The sequence below is a fragment of the Impatiens glandulifera genome, chromosome 6 (assembly GCF_907164915.1).
Source record: "Impatiens glandulifera chromosome 6, dImpGla2.1, whole genome shotgun sequence".
Taxonomy (NCBI): domain Eukaryota; kingdom Viridiplantae; phylum Streptophyta; class Magnoliopsida; order Ericales; family Balsaminaceae; genus Impatiens; species Impatiens glandulifera.
The window spans coordinates 29288482-29303890 of NC_061867.1; the positions used below are offsets into that span (position 1 = coordinate 29288482).

General features: G+C 31.9%; 1 non-coding gene across 1 annotated transcript; it reads left to right on the forward strand.

Annotated features, from left to right (window-relative positions):
- The first annotated feature begins 1987 nt into the window (after positions 1 to 1987).
- On the forward strand, positions 1988 to 2061 carry TRNAI-UAU. Its single transcript has one exon. It is a non-coding gene; the product is annotated as a tRNA-Ile (tRNA).
- Positions 2062 to 15409: the final 13348 nt, after the last annotated feature.

The window sequence follows — 15409 nt, forward strand, 5'->3', positions numbered from 1 at the left end:
GACTGATATTCTTCAAGTATTTCCACCCGAGTTATCATCTTCTATAGGTACCAGCATTTTTAATATTGTTTTTCAATATTTTAAATAACGCTAAAACCTTAAAGCATGACCAGGACTAGAAGAATAATCGATTAAAATTAAAACGTTATACAACCGATTTTTAAAAGTCAACTTTATAAGTAGAGACCGTTTTTAAAACTGGTACGGAAGATAAAGTGCGAAAACCTTTTTCCAAGTATCACCAAATTACGAACTAAAAGAAAACTCTAGTCAATACGTTTCTATACATATGCTAACTTTTATTAATTTTCAAAAAAATCAATGGGCGACTTTATTTTAAAATAAATAATCTTGTAAATTAATTATGTTAAATTAATTTAAACTAAAGGATTTTTCTAGAAATCAAACCGCGATATGATTATCATAAATCCCCGGATTATTTAAAATTGAACCCCCTAAATTAATTAATTTTAATTATTTTCAAAAAGTTGTCAGGAATTAGTGACATCTTTTTAAAAAAAGTAATGTCTTATTTTAAAAGAAATTTCTGACACGCAAATCGATGTTGAACTTCTCGAACCACGAGCTTTTTATTTGGACCCACGCAAGAGATTTTTTTAGGGGGTTACAATAACATTGAGAAACAATATTTTTATATAATAGAAATGTTAGGTTTGTTTTAGTAATAAAAATCATCTAATTTCATTTTTAGACCATCTTATTTGGGATATTTGAAATTTTTTAATCATGTTTTTAATAGATTTTGTAAAATGTAAAAAATCAATTAGTAATGTTTTAAATTCTTTTACTTTACCTTTAGCGACGATACATTATTCCTCTAACAACTCTTTAGTCATGGTATTTTATTCCTACACCCTAATAGCAAAGATATTTGTAAAGTTTCATTATTTTAGCTACGAGACCAATATCGATAATATTAGTCTTTAGTTACTGTAAAATGAGCAATAATGACATTATCCTGACGTTATTGCCATATTCTTTACTAGTGTTTCTTGTGTATGATATGATGTTTAGAATCTATCGATAATTTATTTACAAGGACTAAGCATACACTTATGTTATTTAAAGGTGTTTGTGCATTTTCTATTATCTATTTTGTTAACATTGCTCGAAAATAAGTTTTAGACGAAATATTTAGGATATTTTAGAAAACTTTTTTGTACAAGTTAATCAATGAAATATGAAAATGAGAAATTTGTAATATACACACGACATTATTTTTTAGTCTCATTTAGGCCATTTAATTTCGTTATACCAACAAAAAAATATTTACATAAGACAATCAAATTTGTTCATTTGGTATATAACGGCAAAATACATTTTACTAAGAAATCTTTGTATTGGTGACACAAATGTTTGATAGCTATGTTTAATAACATAGAGACGGTATTGTAGTTCAGATTGTTAGGGCGCTGGTTTTATGAGTAGTTTCAAACAAATTATTTGGGATATTCTTGAAAATTTGTGTATGAGTAATCAATAAAATATAGAGATGAAAAAGATGTAATATACGCTGGATATTATTTTTTAGCCTCATTTAAACCATTTAGTTTCATTTTACCGCATATGATCTTATCTACTCAGAAGAAAACGATAAAAACATTATGGATTTACAAGAACTAAGCATTACATTTGTACCTATTTAATGGGGTTGGTGTATTATTTATTTTACAAAATATGTTGGGAAATGAGTTTTAAACAAAAAAAAATGGGCATTCTAGATACTTTTTGCGTATGAGTAATCAATGAAATATAGAGATGAGACAGTTGTAATATACACAATACATTATTTTTTAGCCTCATTTAGACCATGTAGTTTTGTTTTACCAACAAAAAGATAATATACATGAGACAATTAGGATATTAATCATTGTGGGATATACAAATTTTTTATGTAAAAATATTTGTATTAGTGACTTAGGAAATGACACGAATATTTGATACTTATCTTTAACAAGATAGAAATGGTCTTGTAGCTCAGTTGGTTAGAGCGTTGGTCTTATGAGCCGAAGGTTGTGAGTTCGAGCCTCACCTAGACCATTTTGTGCATCTTCAATTATATTTTGCAAACATTGCTCAGAAATGAGTTTTAGACGAAATAATTTAGATATTTTAGAAAACTTTTGTCTATGATTTAATCAATGAAATATGGAAATGAGAAAATTGTAATATACACATAACATTATTTTTTTGCCTCATTTAGACAATTTATTTTCGTTATACCAACAAAAAAAATATTTACATAAGACAATCAAGAAGTTTTCGATTTGGTAGATAACGAAAAAATACATTTTACTAATAAATCATTGTATTTGCGCCTTAATCAATGACACACATATTTGATAGAAATATGCAATAAGGGAGTAAGGTAAGGAGACCCTATATCTTCTTACCTATTCGTCTTAATAATGGAAATTCTTGACTGCATTTTAAAAATGCTTATGAGAAGTCATAATTTCAAATTTCACTCGTACTATAAAGAAGAAGCAATAACTCATATAGGTTTTGCAGATGATCTATTTTTTGTGGCTTATGCGGATATTGAATTTGTTAGTATAATCAAAGAAGCTCTAACAATCTTTTCGAGTATTACAGGTTTATATATCAATGAGGACAAAAGTCAGGCTTTCTATGGAGGAGTTGATGAAGAAAGGAAAGAAAACATATTCAATATTATTGGAATCAAGGAAGGTGAATTACTAGTGAAATACCTTGGAGTACTCCTGCCATCAAAACAGCTCCGATATAATCACTACAGAAAACTGGTAGAAAAGGTTAGAAATTCTATTTTGGGTTGGGCTAAGAAAAATCTGTCTTATACAGGTAGAATCGAGCTCGTTAAAAGAGTCATCTTTAGAATTACTGGCTACTAGGCACAACAAATAGTCATCCCAAAGAAAGTAATAACTGAACTAGATAGAATCATGAAAGATTACATCTAGGGAACACAAGGCAGAGGAGGAAAAAAAGTCAAATGGGAGGATGTTTGCACTCCCATAGAAGAAGGCGGACTAGGAAACAAAAGTTGTGTTGAATGAAACAAAGCCCTCACCATTAGGAGCTTATGAGAGTTGGAGCAAAAAGAGGACTCCTTGTTGGTAAAATGGGTGCATACAAGATTTATGAAAGAAGAGAAGAGTATCTGGACACGAAGCATCAATGAAAGAATGGCATGGTCGTTGAAGAAAATCCTAAAAACAAGAAACGATGTCATTCAAATGGTGAAAACCAAAATTGGAAATAGAAGAGGGGTAGTATTTTGGCATGATCCCTAGCTAGATAATATTCCCATTATATTCAAAGAAGAAATACAAAGAAACAGAGTTAAAAGAGAATACATCAAGTGCTCATTTAAAGACGTCAATGATGGTAAATGTGATTCACTTTTGAGGCGTATTCAAAAAGGTGATAGAATCCTAAACCTAATGAGGCAGAAGCAACTCAATGAAAGAAATGATTAAATATATTAGAACATAGAAAATAATGAGAAGTTTATTACAAGAAAGACATGGGAAATGGTTAGAACAAGAGGATAGGAGATAAATTGGCATAATGTGGTATGGTCTCCAAAGATTATTCCTCTTCACCAATTTATTCTCTAGCTCGTATACAGGAAAAGGTTGACAACAAAAGACAGAATTCGAAAATACATAAACATTCCTGATATCAACTATGTCCTATGTTCGGGAGTTGAGGAAAGTATAAACCATTTATTTGGGAATACTCTTTTGTAATACAAATCTGGAGGAGGTATGCAGCAAACATGAACATCATCAACTTTCCATGAATATGGAAAGAAAATACAAGAGTAGATGAAGAATAAAGCAAAAGAAATATCCTTCTATGTAAGTATGTTCAAATACTACTTTGGAGCAGTAATCTACAATATCTGGAAATAAAGAAATTCAAGAACTCACATTGGATGAAGTAGAACTACTGAAAATATTTGGAGAGATATAACTTCAGATGGAAATGCACTCATTAAATCCTGGAGATGAATCGAAATGAATGAAGAGAATAGAAAGCTCTACCAGATATGGGATATTTAGTTTGAGAAAGTCACAAATATAATAAAAGTAAAAATGCTATAGGCGCTAATTGATTATTGTTGTTGTATGTAATTCAATAATTATTTCATTGTCAAATTTAGAAATTGTCTAGATTTGATCTTAAACTTTTGTATTTTTTCTATCTTTGTAATTTTTTTAATGAAATGGCACTAATCTGTTTTCCCAAAAAAAGAAATATGGAGATGAGAAAATTGTAATATACACAATACATTATTTTTTACCTCCTTTAGACTATTTAGTTTCGTTTTACCTATAGAAAGACAATTTACATGAGACAATTAGGATATTGTTCATTATGAGAAATAACAAAAAAAAATATTTTATAGATAAATCTTTGTATTTGTGACATAGGAAATAAAGCGAATATTTGATACCTATCTTCAACTACATAGATATGGTCTTATATCTCAATTGTCTAGAGCGTTGGTCTTATGAGCCAAAGGTTCTGAGTTTGCGAAAATGAGTTTTTGACAAAATAATTGAGATATTTTAGAATTTTTTTTTTGTATGAGTTATCAATGAAGTTTAGTTATTACACAAGAAATTATTTTTTAGCATAATTTAGACCATTTATTTTCATTATACCAACAAAATGAAATGTACATTAGGAAATCAAGATCTTGTCTAATGAGGAGATAACGACAAAATACATTTTGTTAGAATTTTAAACTAATTTCATAAATTCAATTAATGAATAGTAATTAGAATTTGGGTAGATAAAATCAAATTTAATTCACACAAAATTCAAACGTGAATTAAAATAAAATTTGATCCAAATAATTAAAATTTTATAATTTATTTGTTAATTGTTTAATTAACATTTAATGATTTATGAAGAAATTAACAAATTGAATTAATTCAATGTTGTTAATTGTATTGTAACTTTCATGAGATTATTGCTATCAATTTATCAGTAATTTAAAAAAGTCATGTAACGTGTCTTTCTGATGAAGAAGAAATACAAATGGCAATGAAGAGACAATTAATGTCAGTCGTTCGATCTAGGATTAATGGTTGGTTTTATTATTTCAACAATATAAATAGCCTTTCTATCCAATTCTCACAAATACATCATCTTATCCTTTCTCACCCTAGAATTCTAGAAGTCCTCTCTTTATTTTATGAGTGATCTTCGAGTTCTTCATTTGACATTTTTTGTTGAAACCTAGTGATAGTTCATGTATGTTGGTCAAGTTCGATGCATAATGATTCCAGTGTAGAATCAGTAATAGATTCATTTTATCCTAAGAGACAGTCATCTACGATAAGCTCTAGTACAAACGGGAAATGATGAAACTATTTTAAAGGAAATGTGCTAAGCACATGCCTCAAATCAACCATTTATTCGGTGATATCATTCTTCATATACATTTCATTTGATTAATTACTAACATTGTATTGTTTATATATTTCTATAATTTAAAGACAAGATATCTAACCATCTTAAATTTTCTCCTTTTTGTTATAACAATCTTAAAATAGTTTCAATTGTGTTAAGCTATATATTATCTTGCGCCATTGAAAATCTCTGTCTTTGATATTTCAGAAATACGAGTTGTGATGTTACAAAAGAGTTGAAAATGATTCACATGAAAGAATAGAAAAATCAACTAATAAAGATAAGTCTTTATTGTATATAAATAAATATTCTCAGAAAAATGGTGTATATTCATCATACAAATTTTATCAAAAAATTAAAATAAAAAAAAATAATTTGTTTTCTTTTTAATTAAAGATTTGTTGGTACTAAAATTATTATTAATATAATATAAAATAAAATAAAAAAGTAACTAAAAAGTTAACTTTTAATTTTGATAAAATTAATAGTTATAATTTATTAATAAAAAAAAATTAATTATAGTTCAAACATGTGATTTCTGTTCTAAATAATTAATTATAAAGAATTTGATATGTTGATTGTTAACTAAGGAAATATAGTATATATATATATATGTATATATAGATTGTCTTATATATTTACCATTTGATTATGATACTAAGTTATCATTTTTTTAGAGTTAAATAAAAAAAGATAAAAATAAGTTTCTCTGAAAACAAGACAGAAGCTCATAAATAGTAGTATAACAATGAAAGGCGGAAATCAAGTTCGTACTAGGAAATTATTAGATGAATGGGAGTAGTCAATGATTTCTTTATAGAAATCAGACTAGTTAAAATGACTTAAATCATCATTGATATTGAAACCATTTTGTTGGGTCAAATTATTTTGACTAAGGGTCAAATTATTTTGACTAACGATGTTTTGATGATGAGATTGTGTAAAACTTAAAAGAGAAGGAAACTAAGTCGTCTAATTGTTTTTGTGCAGGTGCATAAAAACATTCTAAATTTGACTTATCTTGAATTTGGTTCATTATAAGTATTGGTTATCAAACGTAGTTAGACGTGCAGTCTAATAGACGTAGTTAGACATAGAGTCTAACAGATACGTAGTTAGACGTACAGTCTAACGGATACATAGTTAGATGTGCAGTTTAATAGACGTAGTTAGACGTGTAGTCTAACAGAGACGAAGTTAGATGTCACTAGGTAGACAGTATGATTATTGATATTTAGTCGTATATGTTAAACGACATTTGTAGGAGAAATTTAAAACGTACACACAATAAGATTTTCTTCACAACCATGCTCACCGTAAGTTATACTAACACTATTGTTTATCAATTATGTTATTCGTGTTATAATAGAGACTATGCTGTGAACAACATTTTTCTGCAAATGGGATTACTTCGAAAGAGCAATTCGATTTGAGGTTGTGTCGTGAAGGTCGACATTTCAACGTTTTGAAACTAGACCTCTTGAATGTGGACGTTGTAAGTAAATCTCTCGTTGTGATATCATTTAATAACATGTACACCTCTATCCAATCTTATTTGCTTTAATTCTATTTGCAGATGTTTTTCTCAATCATTGATGACTCCCATTTTTACTTGGTTTGCTAAACTTCATAGAAAAGGAAATTCAAGAAATTGACAATAGGGAGGCACCTATGCAATCGCCCTTCGAGAGAAGATATAAGAATGTTCTAATTTTGGTAATACACTAAAATTCGATTTTCCACATGTTCAATCGCAATTAATTTTTGCTCTTATTTACATTACATCATGTTGTTCATTATGTACTAAGATGGCTACATTAAACAATATATGAACGACGTAGACCCCATTCTTGGTATAATGTATGGAAATTTGGAAATGAAATGTTTGAAATTGTCATGGAAGTATGCCAAAAATTACAATGATTATGGAGTTTTTTGCATGAGACACATGGATTCAGATGAAGGTCAAATCAAGGGTTGGAGAAGTGGCTTCGGCGTTAAAAAAACAGTGCGCACACAAATAAAGACCTTGAGGATGATATATAGTTGGCATATCATTGGGCGGATCTCAACAAAATAAGGAACAAGGTCTACGAGGACTACAATAAATGGCTCAGTGGATGAATTTGAAAATGTATACAGATTGTGAAATTAAAATTTTCATATAATTTTACTTGACATTTTTACATTAATGAAAATGTATACAGATTATTTTAAATGAAATTTGTTTTTTGTTAATTAATTTGTTTTCAAGACTGTAACATTCATGTTAAAATGTCTTCATAGGAATGTGTTGGATGTGTTACATGAATATGTAGGTATAGCAAAAATAATTGAAGCGAAAGAATCTTCGCTCGATACCGTATCTCACACTTCCTTATTACATTGCACCTGGACGAAGAATGTTTTGCTCGATATAGAAGCGAAGCCTGCTTCATTGAAAACTGTATTTCCATAATTTTTACATTGCACCTGAACGAAGAATGTTTCGCTCGATACTAAAGCGAAGCATGCTTCACTGAAAATTGTATTTCCATAATTTTTACATTGCACCTGGACGAAGATTGTTTCGCTCCATACATTATCTCTACTTTCCGTTAAGAGTGTTTATGGCTTTACATAGTAAAATGTAGATGTAAAAATTAATGCTTCATTTCTGGTTGACATGAACTGCTCAATAGGTTTTTATTTATTTGGTCATTTTTTACATAAACCCTCATGCATACATTGTACCTTCTTCATGGTTTCAAATCAAATTTACATACAAATACATTTAGCTTTCACATGAAATTGGAATTCGATAGTTGAGATGACAAAAGAACAGTGAACGGAGTATCGGCGTCCATGCTAAAACTTTCGTCCCATTATTGAGGAGTTGAGAATTGAGTAGTTTTTGTTGGCATTGCATTTGATGGCTGGAACGGTATAACAATTTAAAGGTTGTTAATAAATGAAGAGTAATAACCGAATTATTATTAAAGAAGTTAAGTCAGCAAATTCATACTGGATTTATTGGTGATTCGTTGTTTTTCTTATTGATTTTCTTTTTCTTGAATTCATCTTTAGTCCACATTTTCTTCTCTTACCAGACTTTGTTGTCTTCTTGGTTTTGATTTCTTTCTCTCGAACATGGGCACCCTCGACAGAACATGATACAACTGGTGGAGTTTTCGTATTTATATCCTCTTGTAAGTTTTTATCCACAAACTTACACTAGCTAAGCATAATTTCCTTCACATGCCTATATGTGTCATCTCTTTCTGTTGCCTTTGTAAATAAATGCATGGACAAGCCACAAAAATCTATGTATCTTATGTTTTTAAGCTCACTAGGATCAACATTACTATTGTCCACCAGTGGATGCGTTACAAAAATCCATCTTTTGTTGTTCTTGTCCACCTATTTAATATCAACGCAGGAGGAATCTTCAACATGTCAATCGTCGTGAAAATCTTTAGAATGTGAGCACACAAAATCACTCCAAATTCAAATTTACAACAGCAACACTCGATATTATCATCATTCTTATGAACTGTAACTGTATGAGAGTATCTCCTAGTGTGGGGGGTTACATTATATTTTATGTGTGTGTCGACATCCTCTAACATTCCTACACCACAATCATGCGACATAAACCATTGTTGTTAAAAGCACTTAAACCTCTGGAGTGTAAACATTGCATGCATCCTTTAAGATCAAAACTGGATAGTTCAGACTTGGTTGGCTAGTAATTGATTTGAAATCAGCCTTCCACACATCATATCTTATTTCATCAATTAGTCTTTCAAAGTGTTTGAAAAACTCTAAGAACTTGTGTTTGTAGGAGCAATACCTTTTCAACACACTGTTGATGCTCTCATTTCTCTGTGTTGTCGTCATATCAGCATAAAACATATGTCGTCCATACAATAATGCCCACTTTCGCCTAATGTAAAATATATGTTTCAACCAGTCGTTGTTTTCAAGCCCGTAGTTTGTCAATATTTGATTCCAAGCTTTAAGAAACTCTATCTCTTCTTCAAAATCATATATACATGAAGAAAAATCCTTCGAAAATTCTATGAAACTATGAAACGCATAGCATAGATGCATGGCTGCATTTTGAAATATGTGCTAAATACATACACGATAATTTGTTTCGGGCCATGTAGACGCTAAGGCCTTATCCATGGCCGCGTCTTGATCTGTAAGAATTGTTTTCGGTTTTTTCTCACGCATATCTGTGGTAAAAGTATCAAAAAATCATTCAAAAGTCATAGCAGTTTCATCGTATAATAGAGTTGCACCAAAAATAATAGATTGTTTGTGATGATTCACACCTACAAAAAAATGCAACTGAACGACCTTCCTTATTCTTCATGTAGGTCGTGTCAAAATTAACAACGTTGTTGGGTCAAATTATTTTGACTAAGTGTTGAAATAAGTTTGACTATTGTAATTTTGATGATGAATGAATTATCTATGCGCCTAATTGATTTTGATGCAGGTGTATCGAAATCAGGTTTTATTAGACTTGGTTCTAATGAGGTTCATTAGACCGATTTGGCTTTAGATGCACAAAGTTAGACGTGCAATCTAACTAGCGAAGTTAGACGTATAGTCTAACTAAGCCAAGTTAGACGTGCAGTCTAACTGGAGAGAGTTAGACATGCAGTCTAACTAGAGAGAGTTAGACGTGCAGTCTAACTAGTGAAAGTTATACGTGTAGTCTAACTAAGCGGTGTTAGACGTGCAGTCTAACTACTGTAATTAGATGTGCAGTCTAACTCGTGGAGTTAGACGTGCAGTCTAATAAAAAGTGAATGTTAGACGTGCAGTCTAACTCGTGGAGTTAGACGTGCAGTCTAATGGAAGGAGAAAGTTAGACGTGCAGTCTAACTCCTTCAGATTAGTCTGAAGGGATTCGTAATTTGACGTGCAGTCTAACTGGTGAAGGTTAGACGTGCAGTCTAATGGAAGAGTTAGACGTGCAGTCTAACTCCTTCAGATTAGTCTAAAGTGGAACCGTAATTAGACGTGCAGTCTAATGGAAAGATTTAGACGTGCAGTCTAACTGGTGAAGGTTAGACGTGCAGTCTAACTCCTTCAGATTAGTCTGAAGTGGAACCATAATTAGACGTGCAGTCTTAATTGTGGAGTTAGACGTGCAGTCTAATGGAATGTGATAGTTAGACGTACAGTCTAACTGGTGAAAGTTAGACGTGGAGTCTAACTCCTTCAGATTAGTCTGAAGTGATTGTAATTAGACGTGAAGTCTAATCCCATTAGACCAAGTGGTCTAATGGATCCTGTTATTAGATGGGGACGTTTGATTTCATTAGATGAGGTCGTCTAATTGAAATATGTCTAATGCCTTGCTTAAGCAGTTGCTTGAAGTTAGCACCCTCCTACCCACGTGCTCTAGTTGTACGCTACTCCTTCTCCACTTTATAGTGAAGATCAGTACGACAGCCAGCTGCAACCAATCAACCAATGCCACGTAAGCGAATATCCTTCACATTATTTATTTTGCAGATACATTTCTGAAGAATATTCAGCGCACTACCTGTTGTGTACGGCCATGATCCTTGTATTCAGAGTCTGATGTATACTATGGAGGTGTTGCAATAGAAGCTCGCCACGTGTTATTATAAAGATTCGACAGTTGGTTCTCGATCCTTACTTAAAGAGTCTCAAGGACAACGAACGAACAACCAGAACTTTGAGTGAACAAGCCGAACAATCAATTGATCTTTTTCATACTCATATTATTGAAACCGTTAGTTGATTTCTTGCTTTATTGTGTGTTTATCAAGAGAGGGTTAGAATCAAATCATCGTTTTAGCTGAGTGATATTCTTCATCATATTGTAAGTTGAAAAGAGTCTGTTCTGTTCAACAGTGAGCTATTCGTGCAAACTGTATTTGATTCAAAACATTTTATAGTAAATCCTTCCAATGGTTGGAAGAAGGGGTGACGTAGGAGAGTTTGCTCCGAACATCCATAAACAAACTACTGTGTTGTTCCTTTCTGTCATCTTCTCAATCTTGTTCCTAAGCTTCAAACCTAAGTAAACATTTCCGCACTTGATTCTATTTCAAGTGTTTACAAGGGTTTGCGTAGAATAGAAAGTGAATTAAATCCCTAACAAGATTTCTTTTAAACTGTTTTTTTGATAAGCCTTCATCAATCGCCAGACCCCCGTCTCTATTGATAAAACCGATTCTATCATTGTTTGTGATGATTCACACCTACAGAAAGCACAACTAGACGGCCTTCCTTATTCTTCTTGTAGGTCGTGTCAAAATTAACGTCTCCGAAGTATGAATAATTAGATCGCATGTTCGAATCACACCAAAAAATATTCGTTATCAAATCGTCCACATCAAGTTGAAAAGCATTATAAAAACCTGGATCATTCGATTGTTTTTTTCTGCAAATACTCTAATACACCCCATGTATCCCCAAAATTACAGCCTCTAGTTCTTTTCGTTCGCAAGTAATTTTTATAATCCTGAGGAAGAAAACCAAGATTTTCCCTGCCATCGATTTGTTTAGACATTAGAGCATGGGATGCCTTTGGACGTATTCCCACATGAGTGGCAATCTCGATATGTAAGTCTGCAGCTGCAGAAATATTCCTATGGCATCTATACAGGTGAGTTTTCTTGGACTTGCAAGAGGATGATAATACTCACTAATAAAATTTACCACTTCAAACTTTCAATTCTCTTCCCTTTTTATCCTCAATTTCGCTTCACAACCGAACCTCGTCAAAGAACGGCTACGTTTCACATAAACATCTCGTTTGTCTTTTCCCCGTTCACCTTGTGTACTACAACAAAAAACTCTATCATGTATTTTACCATCTTTGTCAACATGTTTTGAACTGCGCCTTATACCGTATGCTAAATAGAATTCGTAGCTATCTACTTCACTCTCAAATTCCCAACCTAAATGTGGAATCAAGTTGGTTGCGATGTCCTCCAAAGGTTGGCCGTTTTCATCGAAATTCAATTGACACCGACAAATAGCAGATCAGCTGGTAATTTATAGAATAAGGAGAAAATAAATATTGGTCTCAACAAAACATAAAGATGCTTGTAAAATGAATGAAATATAAGTGAAGAGCACTTCACTTCACTAGTATTCACAGCAATCCTATAAATGAAGAGCGTTTCACTTCACTAGTATTCACAACAATCCTATAAGTGAAGAGCGTTTCACTTCACTAGTATTCACAACAATCATATAAGTGAAGAGCGCTTCACTTCACTAGTATTTACAACAATCTATAAGTGAAGAGAGCTTCACTTCAATAGTATTTACAGCAATCATATAAGTGAAGAGTATTTCACTACATTAGTATTTATAGAAATTATATAAGTGAAGAGCGTTTCACTTCAATATGAATGAAAACATCTTATAGTATTAGAGAAAAGAAACACAAAAATATACCTTAAATCATGATTATTATTCTCGTTCATGTGGATTCCCTCCTAATAATTAACAAGAATAGAACATTTCGAGTCAAGTATTCAAAAAACAAACATTTATAAAGAAAACTTGAGAAGAAGATGATATTGAAAAACGTACCATTGTCACTCCCAGATTTTAATTTAGGAAAATAGATTGATTATCGTGAAGTATATCTCCGGCGAAGAAAATGTCGAATACTTCTTCGCAGATCGGAGAGAGAAAATCGTACAAAGCTAGTCGGCATGGCATGGCTGCATTGCAGCATTTAATAAAAATAGGTGTTAGGTGGGGTGAAGTGACTTGATAAAAATAATTTTGGATTTTAATAATTAAATGAATAACATTATAAATTAATATTAATCCATGTCAAGCGCTTGATCAGATAGCGAAGATTGCTTCACAATATTTAACAATTGAAAAACATGTATAGCACATCACATTTAATTGAGATTTGTAAATACTTTAGGTGCATTGGCTGCATAGATTGCTATGTATTTAATACAAATTTATACTTTACTTAAAATTACATGATTAATCATGTTCAAATATTTCATTTTTGGTAATTTTCATATTACAAACTCATTCCATTGTTCATAATTTAAATACTACTACAATCTTATTAAGAACAAAAAATGAAATTTGAAATCACAAAGAAAACAAATTCCATTAGAAATGCAAATATTCAGCATTGTCAATAAAATAAGTCTAAGTAAACAAAGGCTTCAAATCACAAGCAGCAATAGATTGAAGCAAGCTTATGTGAGGAACACCATATTCATCAAAATATGCTGACAAAGGATCCACTGCCTCAAATATCCAAATGACTTCATTAACATCGTGCCTCGTCTCATCGTATACTACTATAGTTATGTCGTCCTTGGGCTCAACAAATGGATTCTCCATTTCTTTAGTCGTACCTCCTCCAGAAATTACAAACCCTATCGGATCCTGTTTGTAAGCCGGGATGAAATCCCATGCAAAAATAAAAGTGTAACTGTGAAACAATTTCGGCAGCTGAAAAAAATACAAAACATTTTCAGTTATCATGGAGGATAATGAAGATATAGAGGAGGAATCAGACCAAACTTACATTGTTCAAATACCGCATTTTGTCAGCTCTTGGACCGCCCACAACCCCATGATTATCTTGATGCACCTCGTACGGTTCCTCATGATCGTAACATTTTAATCTCATTGATGATTTTATCCCTTTACAAAAGCAATTGGTATTTAGTTTCATATATGTGAAAATGAATATTGCGTTAAGAGTTAAGACTAACAGAGTCTCACAATCAATTGTAAGGACCCATTTCCCATTTAATATTGTCTTCAATACTTTGATAGTTCGACCACATCCACCATTACCATTGGTGGAAGCTATGACGTGAGTTACATCGTCTCGCTACCTCATTGTCACCGTGGCACCACAGGTGTTAGCATATTGAACCATCAACTGTTGTGTAAGTAAGAACAATAATATTTATCTTAGACAAATATGACAATGAAAACTTACACAATATGAACAAAATGGATATAGGTCAAGAATAGTACTATATCTTCACTTGTTAATTGATTTGGGCATAAAATCCAGTCTTTGCCAAAAGTGTTTTGGACGATTGCGTTGTTGGGTGCCTGCACATGAAAAAAAACAGTCTTTGTTAATAAATACTAGGTTTTCGTGGAAATAATATACACAACCCTAACCATATGTACGTTTTCCTAAATACGAAGGATTTTTATTGAACGTGACATTTTCGAATTAGGGTTTCCTAAATATGAACGAGATAACGACCTCCCATAACATAATCCTAGGGTTTATTGGTTTCATAATACTAAATATGAAAAGTTTACTATTTTGGTGTACGTACCATTGTCGAGACGTCAAGATCTTGCTTTTGGTCTAGTAGACGGAGAGACGGATGCGAATCGCCGTGAAAGGAGGCAGAAGCTTGAAGAGAGAGAGATGAATCAGGCGGAAATGTTTTAAATAATCATATTAGGGTTTATATATATTAAAGTTGTTAATCAAAGTGAAGTAGGCATCGCCAAGTAACTCTTGAAGCGAAGTATGCTTCATTGAAGAGCGTCTTTCCATGCACCTGGGCAAAGAAGTCTTCTCTCAAAAAGCGTCTATTCATTTCATTTTACATGGCACCTGGGCTGTGCGAATAATTCTTCTCTCGAAAAGCGTCTATTCATTCCTTTTTACATGGGACTTGGGCGAATGAGTCTTTGCTCGAAAATATTCTATTCGTTACATGGCGCTTAAGCACAGTATTCTTCGCTAGATTCTCTAGACATATAACATAATTGAAGCGAAGAATTCTTCGCTGCAAAGCATCTCATCGTAAATAAAATTTTTCACATTTTTTAAATATAAAAATATGTAATTGAAGTGAAGAATGCTTCACTAAGAAGCGTCTATTCATCAATTTATTAATTTTTAATTTAAAAATATTTTATTTTTATTAATTTTGATATTTACATACGTGAGTAAGTGTATTTACATGATAGGTAAACG